This window comes from Myxine glutinosa, chromosome 4 (genome assembly GCF_964187855.1).
Source record: "Myxine glutinosa chromosome 4, kmMyxGlut1.1, whole genome shotgun sequence".
Lineage (NCBI taxonomy): Eukaryota > Metazoa > Chordata > Myxini > Myxiniformes > Myxinidae > Myxine > Myxine glutinosa.
In genome coordinates, this window is record NC_136264.1 from 150,730,228 (window position 1) to 150,745,268 (window position 15,041).

The 15,041-nt window shown below is 48.0% G+C and overlaps 1 long non-coding RNA gene across 1 annotated transcript in view; it reads left to right on the plus strand.

Moving 5' to 3' along the window:
• Positions 1–13,196, plus strand: part of LOC137425404 (uncharacterized) — a 35,265-nt gene extending 22,069 nt beyond the window's left edge. Inside the window, exon 2 of the long non-coding RNA XR_010984110.2 lies at positions 13,005–13,196. This is a non-coding gene — a long non-coding RNA (uncharacterized LOC137425404). The remainder of the gene's footprint in view (positions 1–13,004) is intronic.
• Positions 13,197–15,041: the final 1,845 nt, after the last annotated feature.

Sequence of the window (15,041 nt, forward strand, 5' to 3'; positions counted from 1 at the left end):
AACAACCAACCGAGCACGAGGGGTTTGGTTTGAGAGGGCGGAGGAAGAGCGTTTGGGGGAGGTTCGCAAAGGTTGAGGGGCGGGGCCTATATAACCCGCCGCGGGGGCGTTCCCCAAGCAGATGAGCTTTTACAGAGGAGAGACGAGTACAAAGGAAAGAGCTGGGTCGTCAGAGCAAGAGCGCGTAGAGAGGCCCATGACAAGAGCTGAGTTGGTCGTCAGGGGTGGTCAGTGGTTGCGTTGAGTGGTTGCGTTGAGTTGTCGGTGGAGAAAGAGTGGTTGGACCAAGAAAGAGAGAGGAGAGAACCCGTCACGCCAGGCCCCCACCAGCGCGTCGGCTCCGACCGTGATCCGACCCGTGATCCGACCCGTGATCCGACCCGTGATCCCGCGCACACGACAGGATCGGTGGCATCAGCGGCCGTCGAGGTCCAGCCCGACGTCCCGTGCGGGATCAAGCTCCAGCCAGCTCCGTGCCGTCCTCCCCCTCCAGCCACACACCTCCTTCCAGCCAATCCACTCTGCAATTCCCCGTGTGAGTCATCTTTGTTTGTTCTGTCCTGGGTAGGTAATTCAGCTTGTATAAGGAATTCACTGTGTCACCTGCGTCTCATGTCCCTGTACATAATCGTGACTGCTCCTTTTTGCTTGTGTGTGTAAATAATAAATCCCGTTACTCTTCTGTACGTCTTCTTCCTCTTTGCATTCGGTCGCTTTAGAGTTTTCCCGATTGAGTAGCTGTGGCGCGATACGGCCAACGTTTGGGTAAATCGGGTTTTAGTCAGGGAACAACTGTTCGGCCGCGGTTACACCACCGCTCGGTAAAAATAACATCTAATCCGCGGACCGTAACTATATATATATATATATATATATATATATATATATATATATATATATATATATGTATATATATATATATATATAATATATATATATATATATATACATATATATATATACATATGTATATATATATTGTTGCAGTTTGGTGTTTTTACAAATAAAGGTTAATTTCCCCTCATAGTTTAGTTACACTACAACACGTAGCCTCGTTTAAGCTCAGTTATTTCGTAGTAAATGTAAGCGTAGACCTTTCCTGTGTTTAGTTTTGCATTGAGTACGACAAGGAGAGTTAGGTCCTTTACGATGCTTATGATGCCTCGATGCTTTGGGTTTTGGCGCGAAATACCACGAGGCTGGCCTGAACAAGTCGATCAAGGCCGAAGGAAGGCGGGCCAGGAGGAGTGGGAGTGACGGTAAGCACGAGCCGCCAATCAGGGCTCGAGGGGAGTGGCTTACCACTGTGGCAAAAGGCGGGGCTTGGAACATTCAATGCGGGCCAGGGTGTGGCGATATAACCCTGTGCCCAGAGCCCCCGCCTCAGTTATGAGAAGGGAGGCAGACGAGTTATGAGAGTCGGTTCGGAGCGCCAAGTTATGAGAAGGGAGGCAGACGAGTTACAAGTGATGAGCTCGGGTGAAACGCGCATGAGTTACAAGTTGAGTTCTCGGTTGAGCTTGAGTCAGATCCTCCATTGAGTTACGAGAGTGAAAGCATGTAGTTGTATTAATCACGCTGTGAAAGACAGCCATGCCGGGCTACAGAGATGCACTGCGCGGATTCCTCCCGCCTGCCTGCCTTCGTCGGGATATGTGCAGTGACCGCCAGAGGGCCACGCCGGGTGAGCTGTTCCTGGACGACCAAGGCCGGCGCGTTCAGCGCATGAACAATCCTTCCTTCATCCCCCTGTGAGTGTGAATGGGCCCATTGTCTGGAAAGATAAGTAAGACTGTTTAAGACTGCCCTGTGTCTCTGCTTCTTCTACCAGTGTACATTGTAAATAATGATAATTAAACCTGCTATTCCTTTGATTCGACCGTCTCGTGTTTTCCATCATTGACTTAGCGTGGTATGAATTATATCGCTCTGATCGGGTTCCAATAGCAAGGTAACAGCACGGACCACGTGGTACGCAATCCGCTCGGGTGTACTCAAATTACACGTGGTTCATGCGAGACTTGATCCCCGCTTCCGCGGCGGCGTGCGTACTTAGGTACGTGCAAAAATTGTCCCGAAACCCTGTCCCGCATCTGACCGGAAGTGGCGATTCAGTCATGCGGTTGCGAAGACCCAAGGAGAACAAGGGGATTAATCTCCCCTTGGTAAGGGAACGGGGGTCGCGCAAAACCGTAACAATATATATGTATATATATATGTATATATATATATATATATATATATATATATATATATATATATATATATACAGTCACGTGAAAAAGTAAGTACACCCCATGTAAAGTTTTGACTTTTTCAATATATTTCAACATACAGCTATTTGATCTTCATTTCAACAATATTGATAGATAAAGGTGATATAATATAACAAATATCATGAAACATTTACATTTTGTAGTCCATTGTATAATTTAAATAAACATAAATACAAATTTCGCATGTGGAAAAAGTAAGTACACCCTTGGCTCTAATAGGTGGTATTGTCCCCTTTGGCAGAAACAACCTCAAGTAGGCGTTTCTTATAACAGTCTACCAGTCTCTGACATCGACTGGGAGAAATTTTTGCCCACTCCTTCATGCAGAATTATTTCAGCTGTGCGATGTTTGAGGGGTTTCTTGCATGCACAACTCGTTTCAAATCCCCCCCACAACATCTCGATGGGATTTAGATCCGGGCTTTGACTTGGTCATTCCAGAACCCTCCATTTCTTTCTTTTCAGCCATTCCTTGGTGGATTTATTGGTATGTTTAGGGTCATTGTCATGTTGCAAGGTCCACCTTCAGTTGAGCTTCAACTTTCCGACAGATGGCCTCACATTATCCTCAAGCACCCTCTGGTACAATGAAGAATTCATAGTGGATTCTATGATGGTGAGCTGCCCAGGCCCTGATGCAGCAAAGCTGCCCCAAACCATAATATTTCCACCACCATGCTTTACAGTTGGTATCAGGTTCTTGTGGTCAAATGCTGTCTTTGGTTTTCGCCAATCATGTCTTCTGGTACTGTGGCCAAATAGCTCTACCTTTGACTCATATTTCCAGAGCACATTGTTCCAGAAGTGCTGGTATTTGCCTATGTGTTCATTGGCAAACTTTAGTCTTGCCCTGATGTTCTTTGTGGACAGAAAAGGTTTCCTCCTGGCACACGTCCCATGTAGATCAAATTTGTGCAGCCTCTTTCTAATGGTAGACTCATGCACTTTGACATCAACAGTGGCAAGAGCTACCTTTAGGTCCCGTGATGACATTCTGGGGTTCTTAGAGACTTCGTTTCAGCATCTTGCGGTCTGCTCTCGGGCTGAACTTGCTGGGGCGGCCTGGCCTGAACAAGTTGGCAGTTGTTTGGAATCTTCTCCACTTGTAGATGATCTTCCGGACAGTCGAATGATTGATTTCAAATAGTTTGAAGATCTTTTTAAATCCCTTTTTGTTATGTTACTTCCGTTCTATGAACCGTTCTATGTTATTTTTTTGCCGAGACCAAGCTTTATTTTTTGACACCTTTTAACATGAAATATTGGACAGGATATAACAGCAACACCTGAAATGTAACCTAAAAACACGACAAATCCAGTTCGGAAAACTTAGCTTTAGTAAGGTAGAAACTGGAGTTGCACATTACATCAGCACGTGGAAAAACCCAAAATCTCTCTTCCTGTTTATTAATTCCCATGCTCTGATGTTGCATATTGCAAATATTTACTCAAAATATCATGACAATTGAAGTTTTCGTTTGTACCTACAAGTGATACGAATGCAGCATAGCATACACATTAGAAATTTCATGCAGGCAAAAATCAACAGAAAGGTAACCCTTTTTTCTTGTTGTTAATTCGTTCATTTCCTTTGGACAAACAGCTGACATATCATTCAATCAACAACAGAGATTTTTTAATATATAATTATTTTTAATATATAATTTAATATATAATCAACAAGCCGCTTCCGGTCCGGTCTGGAGAGGACACTGGCGTTACTTGTTCGCCGCTTCTCCGACTGGGCCATTGCACATAGTTTGCTTTTCTGGTGGTCGTGGCGGATTTTTGACCATTGGGTCTGCCCTCTGCTTGGTCCCGGCTCTGCTCCTGGCTTCGCCTGCCCGGCTACTCCACTGTTTCCTCAGGCCCACTCCCGTTGTTTGTGGCCGTTGTTTAACTTGTTTGCGGCGGTGGCTGTTTGCCGCTGCGGTCTTGGTTTGCTTGATTTCGCGGCTGCGGTTGTTTGCGGCAGTGGCTGTTTGCCGCTGTGGTCTTGATTAGCGGCTGCGGTCGTTTGCTGCTGCATTTGCCGCTTTGCCTCCTCGACCTTGGCCTCGTACTCGTCCCTTCGCTCCTGCCTGGCATGGCTCTGAGGTACTCCGCTGCAAGGCTTCTTCTGCTCAATACTCACTCCACCCCATCATGCATCTCTGCAATCAAATACCACGGACTCCTGCGACGACCCAGATACATTCATAGAGGCTCCGGTCGTAAGTTTGTTTACTCACAAACAGGTCACTCCATTCCCGTACTCTGGTCGGCTCAGCGCACTCCCACTCATCGTCCCAGCGCATGGGGTCACAGCAACGCACACGATCGCACCTCCTGTCTGCAAACCCTGGCTAAATCACCTGAGTTCATCCCCACCGGACAAAACAACATCAAGCTCACCCTGTTCAATACCCGGTCCCTCAACAACAAAAGCCTCATCCTGAACGACTACATTCTGGATAATAAATGGGACTTTCTCTGTCTCACTGAAACCTGGCAACAACCTCTGGACTACTTCTCACTCAACCTCACTACACCCAATGGATATTCTTACATCAATAAACCACGCTCGGAGGGCCGAGGTGGTGGAATTGCCGTAATTCACCGACAAGACATAAAGACCAGCCTCATCTCCATCTCATCTGCTCCATCATTTGAACACCTGGCTTTTAAACTCTCTGGTCACACACAGTCAGTCATGGCTGTCGTCTACCGCCCTCCCAAACCACACCCATCATTCCTGTCTGACTTCTCCTACTTTCTGACCCAGCTCTGTTCCCTCTCCCCCTCAATCCTCCTCCTCGGTGATTTCAATATCCAGATGGACTCCACTGACTCCACAATAACCACTGACTTCACTGATTTACTCACCTGCTTTAACCTCACTCAACGTGTCAACTTTCCTACCCATAACCGTGGTCACATTCTCGACCTTGTCTGCTCTACTGGACTAATTTTGCACCATCTCTCTGGCTCCGACCTCACCCTCTCTGACCACTTAGCCATCACTATGACCATCAACATCCCCACCCCAGCACCAAGGCATTATCGCACTATCAACTTCCGTAAGCTAAACGCTCTTTCACCTACCTCATTCTCATCCACCCTCTCTGAAAAAATGTCCACTTCTCCCTTCGTTGACCTCCACACCCCTTCCGACCTCACTGACTACTACAACCACACTCTCTTCTTCTGCTTCGACCAGCTTGCACCTATAAAAACCAAAACAGTTTCTTTCGCCCATTCTGCTCCCTGGTTTACCCCGGAACTCCGCCTGATGAAAACTCGTGCTCGCCAACTTGAAAGACTCCGCAATAAAACAGGTCTCACAATTCACTCCCAAGCCTACAAGGACCACCTACAACACTACAAAGATGCCCGCTCCGCCTACTACTCAAATTATCCACTCTGGCTCCGGAAACCCATAAGCACTCTTCTCTACAATAAACAAACTCCTCAGCCCCCTGAACACCACCACCCAGTCATTCACAGTAGACAACTGCATCTCCTTCCTTTCATTCTTCCAATGCAAAATTGACAACATCTACAACAGCTTAACCACCACCGCACCCGCTCCCCCTCAAACCACCTGCCCCCCCTTATCCTGCCAACCCCTGTCTCAATTCTCCCCAGTCTCCCCTACTGACCTCTCTGAACTCCTCATAGGAATGAAAACTGCCACCTGCACTCTTGACCCCATCCCCTCCAGCTTTGTCAAGGCCTCCCTTCCTGCTCTCTCTCCACTTATCACTGCAACAATAAACTCCTCCCTGTCTACAGGCATCGTCCCACCATCCCTCAAAATTGCTGCTGTTACCCCCATTCTGAAAAAACCTGGACTCAACCCTGACACCCTAAATAACTTCAGACCCATCTCCAACCTACCCTTTCTGTCAAAAGTTTTGGAACGCGCTGTCGCCACTCAACTTAAACATCACCTCTCTGCCAATAACCTGTATGAAACATTCCAATCCGGATTCCGCTCCAACCACAGTACTGAAACTGCTCTCCTCAAAATCACCAACGACCTTCTCCTCTCCTCTGACGCTGGCAACCTCAACATTCTCATCCTCCTCGACCTCAGCGCCGCCTTTGACACCATCAATCACACCATCCTCCTCACCCGACTTGAAACCACCTTTAACATTACCGGCACTGCCCTCTCTTGGATCAAATCATACCTCTCTGACAGACGCTAGTTCATCTCCATCAATAACTGAAAATCCCCCACTGCTCCCCTCCCCCAAGGTGTCCCCCAAGGTTCAGTTCTTGGCCCCCTCCTCTTCATCCTGTACCTGTCCTCCTTGGTCACGAAATCCGCTGTCATGGTCTCCAATTCCACTGCTTCGCCGATGACATCCAGCTTTTCATCTCCACCAAGTCCATCTCCACCGCCACCCACTCTATCCTGACAAACTGCATCACTGATGCGAGATCACTGATGCGATTGGCGAGATCTCGCGAGATCTTGATCGGGGCGGTCACGGATTTTCGAAGCTGTTCCACGATCTTCGCGCACGCTCGAAGCTAAGTCATTGTCACATTTGTATTCTTGTCTAAACTGTTTATCTTACGTGTGTGTACCTTTTAAGTGTCCCTCGGAAGTTTTATCAGGGTTAATCTTTCATACCTGTAAAAAATAGTCGAGTATCTCGTGCCGCGCGCGGTCACGCGGCCTAGTTGTTGAAGCTTCCGTCCTGGAGGCTTGGTTTCTCTCCGGGCATCCAAAGTGGTTATTTTTTCATTCGTGTGTTTGTCAAATTTCAACTCGTTACTTTATCATCCATGCTTTATTGTTTGTTTATAGTTAGTTTTGGTTTGAATTTCCTGTAACTCGTAATTAATTAATCCTATTCTGCGCCTCGTGTGCGGCCTTGTACCCCTGTCGGTGTTTCTTAACTTAAGTCCCCTACATCGTGTTTTGCTTGGCTCTCAGTTTTTCCCTTCTACACCGAACGTAATACTCTGTCTAACGTTTTAAATCCCCACCCCACCCCACCCCACCCCACCCCCCCCACCCCACCCCACCCCCCCCCCCACCCCACCCCACCCCACCCCCCCCACCCCACCCCACCCCCCCCCCAAAAAAAACAAAACATTTATTTTTCCTTTCTCCACGTGTGCCGTTGTCTCATCCTGTACTTTCTGTCCAGGTGTATCGCGGTGCTTTTCGCCCCGCCCCCATTATCGCCTTGCCATCCACCTTTTGCCCTGTTCACGTGACTCGTGGTGGTCCCTCTCGGCCCTCCCCCCCGTTGGTATTTTGTGCATATAAGATTGTTCGCGGTTCTGTTTAAATATTATTTTAAATATGTTTAACCTTTCCCCTTCAGTGGTTTATTCAGTGGTATATTACAACACGCTGTTTTTCTTCCTATTTAAAAGGCTTTTCTCAATTTCCTCTCCAACTCATTCCACGTCAAAAAAAAGAAATTCAATATCTTATACGTCTCCCTCACGACATGGTCTAAATTCACATTCATTCCATCCCTCCTCCATCGTTCTGAATCGGATTGCTAACTTGAAAATCACAACAAACCCAATTTGTTATCAATGTTCGTCTTTCATTAATCATCCACTTTCTAAACTCCCCTCTTGCCCCTCCCCTCCAAATCCCCCCCCTTGCACCTACACTCCTAAACTCCCCCCTTTCCCCTCCACTCTTAAACTCCCCCCCTTGCCCCTCCACTCCTGAACTCCCCCCCTGCCCTTCCCCTCCTAAAGTCCCCCCCTGCCCTTCCCCTCCTAATGCCCCCCCTTGCCCCTCCACTCCTGAACTCTCCCCTTGTCCTTCCCCTCATAAACTCCTCCCTTGCCCCTCCCCTCCAAATCCCCCCCCTTGCCCCTACACTCCTAAACTCCCCCCTTGCCCCTCCACTACTAGACTCCCCCCTTGCCCCTCCCCTCCTAAATTCCCCCCTTGCCCCTCCCCTCCTAAACTCCCGCCTCACTCCTCCCCTTCAAAACTCCCCCCCAACTCCTCCCATTCAAATCTCCCCCCATACCATTCCTCTCAAATTCTCCCTCCTCCCCCCTCCTCAAAGTTGCCTCCTCCCCACCTCGTCTCCCTTCTATCTCATGCCTCCACCCCCCCCCAACCTTCTACTGTCCCATGCCCCCCCTCAAACAACTCCTCACTCTGCCTCATCCCTTCACCACCAAACCTTTCATCCTCCTCATCCTTCCCTTTCTTGGAACTCTTCTGTAATCTCTGACACACTATCAACTGCTCTCCCTACCTCCCCCTCTCATCCTTCATCTTACCCTACTCCTCCCCTCCCCTGTCCTGTACCCGATGCTCCCCCTCTCTCTTCTTTAACGGTATGGACCTCAAACATCCGGGGCCTTCGCTCAAACCTGACTGATCTCTCCATACAGGTTGCTTCTGACAATCCAGACTTGATCTGCTTAACAGAGACTTTCCTCCTTCAAGATGTCTCTGATTCCTCAATATCTCTTCCTGGTTACTCCCTCTTCCGGTATGATAGACCTGAGCCTCGTCCTGGTGGTGGGGTGGCTATCTTTATCAAAAACTCTCTTCCTCATTCTCCTTGCACTGCCCTCTCTCCTCCTCACCCCCAGGAGTACCTCTGGCTACGGCTTCCTCTCCGCTCCCACCTTTTGTTCATATGTGTTCTGTACCGTCCCCCAAACAGTGATGACTCAATTTACATTTCACTCTCTGACAACATGGACCAACTTCTATCCACTCATCCCAACTCTCTCTTCCTCATATGTGGTGACTTCAACTGTCATCATGCCACCTGGTTGGGTGTGGGTTCCTCTCTCACCAGTCATGGCACCTCAGCAAAGGACTTCTGTGACTCACTGGGATTGACACAATCTGTCAATTTCCCGACCCGGATCTCAGCCAATGGAGTTTCTTCTCTTCTAGATTTGGTTATGACAAACTTCCCTGCTAATGTCTGCTGCTCTTCTTCTCCTCCAATCGGTTCTTCTGATCATGTGCTTGTCAAAGTGGACATCTCTCTGGCCATTCTCAGAGAGCCTCCTCAGCGTCGAAGAGTCTGGCATTTCACTCAGGCCGACTGGGACAGGCTTCAAGCAGCCATCAATCGTCTGGATTGGTCTCCCATCTCCACTGCCTCTGACGTCAATTCTTCCTGGGAATTCTTCCAAAGCAAACTGATCTCTCTCATGCACAGATTTATCCCATCTCGTCTTCAGTTGTCTTACCCTTCCTCCCGTCCATGGTACACCGAATCTTGTGGTGAGGCAGTTGCCCTGAAACAACTTGCCTTTGCCTCTTGGAAGGCTAATCCAAACTGAAGGCAATCTCAGTTCTTTCCACCAAGCTCGGAACAAGTGTGTGTCTACCCTCAGGAGTGCCAGGAAGCACTATCTCTCCTCACTCAAGAACGAACTCTCAAACCTGTCTCCTTCCTCCAAATCCTGGTGGCGTCTGGTCAAATCCGTTTCTGGTGTTTGTTCCCCCTCCATCCCCTCCCTTACCTCAAATGGCCACACAGTTGACATCGCACGTGACAAAGCCGAATGCCTCAACTCTGTGTTTGCCTCAAAATCTTTAGTCCCAAACCCATCTCTCTCTGTTCCCACCTTTCCCAGTCGAACCCAACTGCTCCTGGACTCTGTGTCCTTCTCTCCTGACAAGGTGGAGGAGTTTTTGTCTAACCTCAACTCTGATTCTGCAACTGGACCAGACGGCATCAGCCCACGGGTCCTAAAATCCTGCTCTGCCGCTCTATCTCACCCTCTCTCTGTTCTTTTCACCCTATCTTTTGCTCAAGGTCATCTGCCAGCATCCTGGAAATCAGCAAACATTACCGCTTTACACAAAAAAGGTGCAAAAACAGATCCTTTTAACTACAGACCAATCAGCCTGCTCCCAATTATCAGCACAGTCATGGAATCCATCATTGCTTCGGATATGAAATCTTTCCTCTTCTCCAATGGCTTGATCTCTGATCATCAATTTGGATTCAGACCAGGTCACTCTACTCTGGACATGCTGCTTCTCCTGTCTCAACAATGGATGGAGGTCCTCAATGCCAAACAGGAAATCAGAGCTGTCTCCCTCGACATATCACGTGCCTTCGATACGGTCTGGCACCCAGCTCTGCTCACCAAACTCTACTCCTATGGTATCCATGGAAATCTCCATGCATGGCTTGCGGACTTCCTCTCTGGTCGTAGTCAACGTGTGGCCCTGAATGGATTTCTCTCATCTCCCCTTCCTGTTCAGGCTGGAGTTCCCCAAGGCAGTGTGCTGGGCCCTGTGCTTTTTCTGGTCTTTATCAATGATCTCTCCGACTCTCTGGAAAATCCTCTCTATCTCTTTGCTGATGACTCCACTCTCTGCCGCTCCATTCCTCTTCCCTCAGATCGGCAGTCTGCAGCCTCCTCACTCTCTGAAGACCTGGACAAAATCACAGACTGGTCAAACAAGTGGAACATGTATTTCAATCCTGACAAATCTCACACTCTTACTATGTCTCTCCGAAAAGATCGACTGGACAACCCTCCCATCTACTTTCTCAACAATCCTCTCCAAGAAGTTCTGTCGCTCAAGCTTTTGGGTCTCACTATCTGCCATGATCTTTCTTGGGAAAACCACATTTCCAAGCTGGCCTGCAAAGCCAGTCGCCGACTGGGCATCCTCCGTTGTGCGAAGTCCTTCCTAGGCACACCTGAGCTCCTCACCACATACAAGGCTTTCATCCGCAGCTCAATGGAATACTGTTCTCCCCTATGGGCTGGTGCTCCTGCCTCACACCTAGCTCGGCTTCACGCTGTTGAAACCAAAGCTTTCAGAATCATTGGAATCTCCCGTGATGAAGCTATCTCTGAGGGCCTTTCACTCACTCACCGCAGGCAGGTAGGTGGTCTTTCTGTCTTCTACCGACTCCTCTCCGGCCTTGCTCCCCCAGCTCTCGCTGTGCTCTGTCCCCCAAATATTCCAACAGGTCGCACAAGATCTGCCAGCAAGCCTCTGATGGTTAAACTGCCAAAATCTCGGCTCTCTGCTCACCTTCACTCCTTCATTCCTCTTTTCTCCCGCCTCTGGAACAAACTCCCACACTCCCTTCAATCCCACTCCTCCCTCCAGGTCTTTAAAACAGCTGTTCACCACCATCTCTTATCTTCCCCCATCCAAAACCTTGATCTTTTCTACCCCCACTAATTCACCCCAGATCCACCTTGTTTGTAATTCCAACTTCTTTCCTGGTAGTCCTGGCAGTGTCCATATGTTTTATGCCTCTCCCACCCCCTTTCCCATGCCTCCCCCCCAAAGCCCTCTCCCTCCCACAGTTCTCTCGATGTCTCCATGTCTCTCGGTTCCTGCTCTCAAATGTTGTGTTTGTGTCCTTCACCCTCTCTCCCCATCTTGTCTACCGCTCCCGATGCTTTTTGTTTTATGTGTCGGTTTGTCGGTTATGTGTCGGTTTGTCGGTTTGTCTTTCTGTGTGATAAATGTTCGCTCCTTCACGAGCCTCGATCTTGTATACCAAAAAAAAAAAAAAAAAAAAAAACTGAAATAAAATCCTGGCTTCAAATCAACTTCCTCAAACTTAACTATGATAAATCTGAAATAATCATCATTGGCCCAAAACGCTCACCAAATCCACCCATAACTTTGCCCTAAACATCGACGGTTTCCCAGTATCCACCTCCCCTCACATCCGAAATCTTGGCATCATCTTTAACCAAACCCTCTCCTTCGACAAATACACTAAACAGATCACAAAGACAGCCCTCTTTCACCTGAAAAACATCGCCCGTCTCCGTCCATCCCTCTCCTCCACGGCTGCAGAAACCCTCATCCACGCCTTCATCACCTCCCGTCTGGACTACTGCAACAGCCTCCTCTATGGTTCACCCTCAATAATCACCAATAAACTCCAATACATTCAGAACTCCGCTGCCCGTCTACTCACCCATTCCCGGACCCGTGACCACATCACCCCTGTCCTTTACAAGCTTCACTGGCTCCCCATCCCCCAGAGAAGCCAGGACAAAGCCCTCCTCTTGACCTACAAAGCCCTCCATAACCTGGTCCCATCCTACCTGGCTGACCTCCTCTCCAGACACATTCCCACCCGCAACCTCCGGTCTGCTGGTACCAACCTCCTGACCCCCCCCCCCCCCCCCCCCCAATCTGGACCAAATTCAGATCCTGGGGGGACAGGGCCTTCTCCATCGCTGCTCCCACCCTCTGGAACTCACTACCTCACACCATCAGAGACTCCTCCTCACTCACCACATTCAATACATCACTCAAGACCCACTTGTTCAACACTGCATTCAACATTTAACCCACAGCATTTAACCCCTGACGATCTCTTCTCCTTCTCCTTCCTTTTGCTTTGATTATTTACCGATTGATTTTTGTCTTTTTGCACTTGTTTTTTGTACTCTGTCAAAGCGTCTTTGGGCTTCTTGAAAAGCGCTATATAAAATAAATGTATTATTATTATAATAATATAATGGACCATTGTATGCATTCTCCAAATCTTATTCCATAATCCCAATGATGTTAATCACATGACCACCCAGCTTGTGGATTATAGAAACCTTTGCTGTGTTATATTGTTTTCCATTTTCCTTTCCTTTCCCCATTTATATTCCCTTTCTTTCCTCCACTCTCCTCCTTCCCCTCTCACCCCTGCCCCGAACATTGATTCCTTTCAGTGTCGTCCTCTTCCTTCATGTACTTTTAACTTTTGGCCTCTTCCAATTTTCCTTACACTTCAGATAAAGGGTCGTTTTGCGAGTCGATCACGTGGCCACCAAAGGACACAGAAGCTACAGAAGCTACAGATGCTCTTCACGAGTTGGGTTGTGGACCCCCAGTTATTCAAGCTTCTAGGTCGTCTGTTCACAACATCCTCCAGAATCCACAAAGCTCAGATTCATTGGCGTCCACTTCCAAGGAAAGCAAGAAAGGTTTCTTCTTTGTTATTTACATTTTAGCCTTTCTTTTCTTTGCATTGTACAGTAAAACCTCACTTAGCTAGATTATGTGGAAATTGACCTATTTCTGATGTACACATTGCCGGCTTGCTGCAGAAATAACACCGACATGAACATATCGGAGATGTGCTGATTCATCATTTTCACAAACTGAACCTCCTCTTTCACTCCTCATGCAATGCTTTGAGTTGCAGCCTAAGAAATGCAATGGGGTGGGGGGGGGGGGGGGGGCAGTTTGAGTCAAAACATGAGCACAGCAGGGAAAATAGGAGTCACATCCAGCAATCTGACAGTTACGGCATAGCAGTGCACACTCAATCCTGCAAGTATTCAGCTGCAACGTTTTGCTTTCTATCTGACACTCTCAAGGCTTTTCACAACACCCAATTTTATTGGAGGCACCCGCGGAGTTTTTTCACTGTTTATTTGAGACTGTACTGCCACTGTGACATTTCCTGGTGCTTGAATTCATTCGGTACTCTACTGCTTAAGTCGACTGTGCTGTTCTGCATGCTGCTGACACCTCCACTGTGTTTCTACCATACCAAAGGCTTGTCATCTGAATCAAGGCCTGGCTGTGGAAAGCTGTGGATGAAAAGGAAATCTCTTTCCGATGTTCTTCCTCATTGCATGCTCCCCATGTCACCCTGCACTCAGTATCCTTGTTGGAACCCATCTGTGGATCGGTCCCATCGGCCGATGGGTCTGACCCGTTTGGCGACCCATCTGTGGATGCACGAGAAATGACAATGCAGACCCATCGGCCGATGGGTCTGCGCCATCTGCGGATGTGTTGTTCACCTTGAAGGAATGTGTATGCATCAATGGTGGATGAGTTAACCTAACCCTAACCCTAACCCTAACAACTAACCCTAACCCTAACCCTAACCCTAACCCTAACCTAATCCTAACAACCCTAACCCTAACCCTAACAACTAACCCTAACCCTAACCCTAACCTAACCCTAACCCTAACAACCCTAACCCTAACCACTAACATGTGGGTTGTTAGGTTGTTAGGGTTAGGGTTAGGGTTAGGGTTAGTTGTTAGGGTTAGGGTTAGGGTTAGGGTTAGGGTTAGGGTTAGGGTTAGGGTTGTTAGGGTTAGGTTAGGGTTAGGGTTAGGGTTAGGGTTGTTAGGGTTAGGTTAGGGTTAGGGTTAGGGTTAACCAACCCTAACACCCACAACCTAACAACCCTAACCCTAACAACCCTAACTAACACATCCGCAGATGGCGCAGACCCATCGGCCGATGGGTCTGCATTGTCATTTCTCGTGCATCCACAGATGGGTCGCCAAACGGGTCAGACCCATCGGCCGATGGGACCGATCCACAGATGGGTTCCAACATCCTCACAGCAGATCTGACTTGGGTCGTTTTTAATCCTTCCACCTTTGTTCCATTTTTTTTGGTCTTCCTTTTTGTGCTTTAGTTCCCCTGCTGGAAAATAGCCGAGTAATTAATGATTATCATTTATTTTTGGTTATTGATTGCTTCCTTTGACATTTTTCTTTACACAGGTAAAGCACGCTAAACACAATAAGAGCAATACTATCGCAAATAGGGCAACCAAAGAAACACAGTGGACTGGACTATTACATGCAAACCACTTTGTTATTCCACACTCGTGTGTATTCTTCCAAACTTTTCCAGCACACTTTTATTGGACGCTTTTCAACTTGCTACAAATATGTGAGATCTGAAGTCAGGCTAAGTGAGGTTTTACTATCTTATTAACTTCCTCTCTGATCCAATGAATCATATACCAAGCCCAATACCTCATTCATTTTGCAACATGAGCTTTTTATTGTTATTCT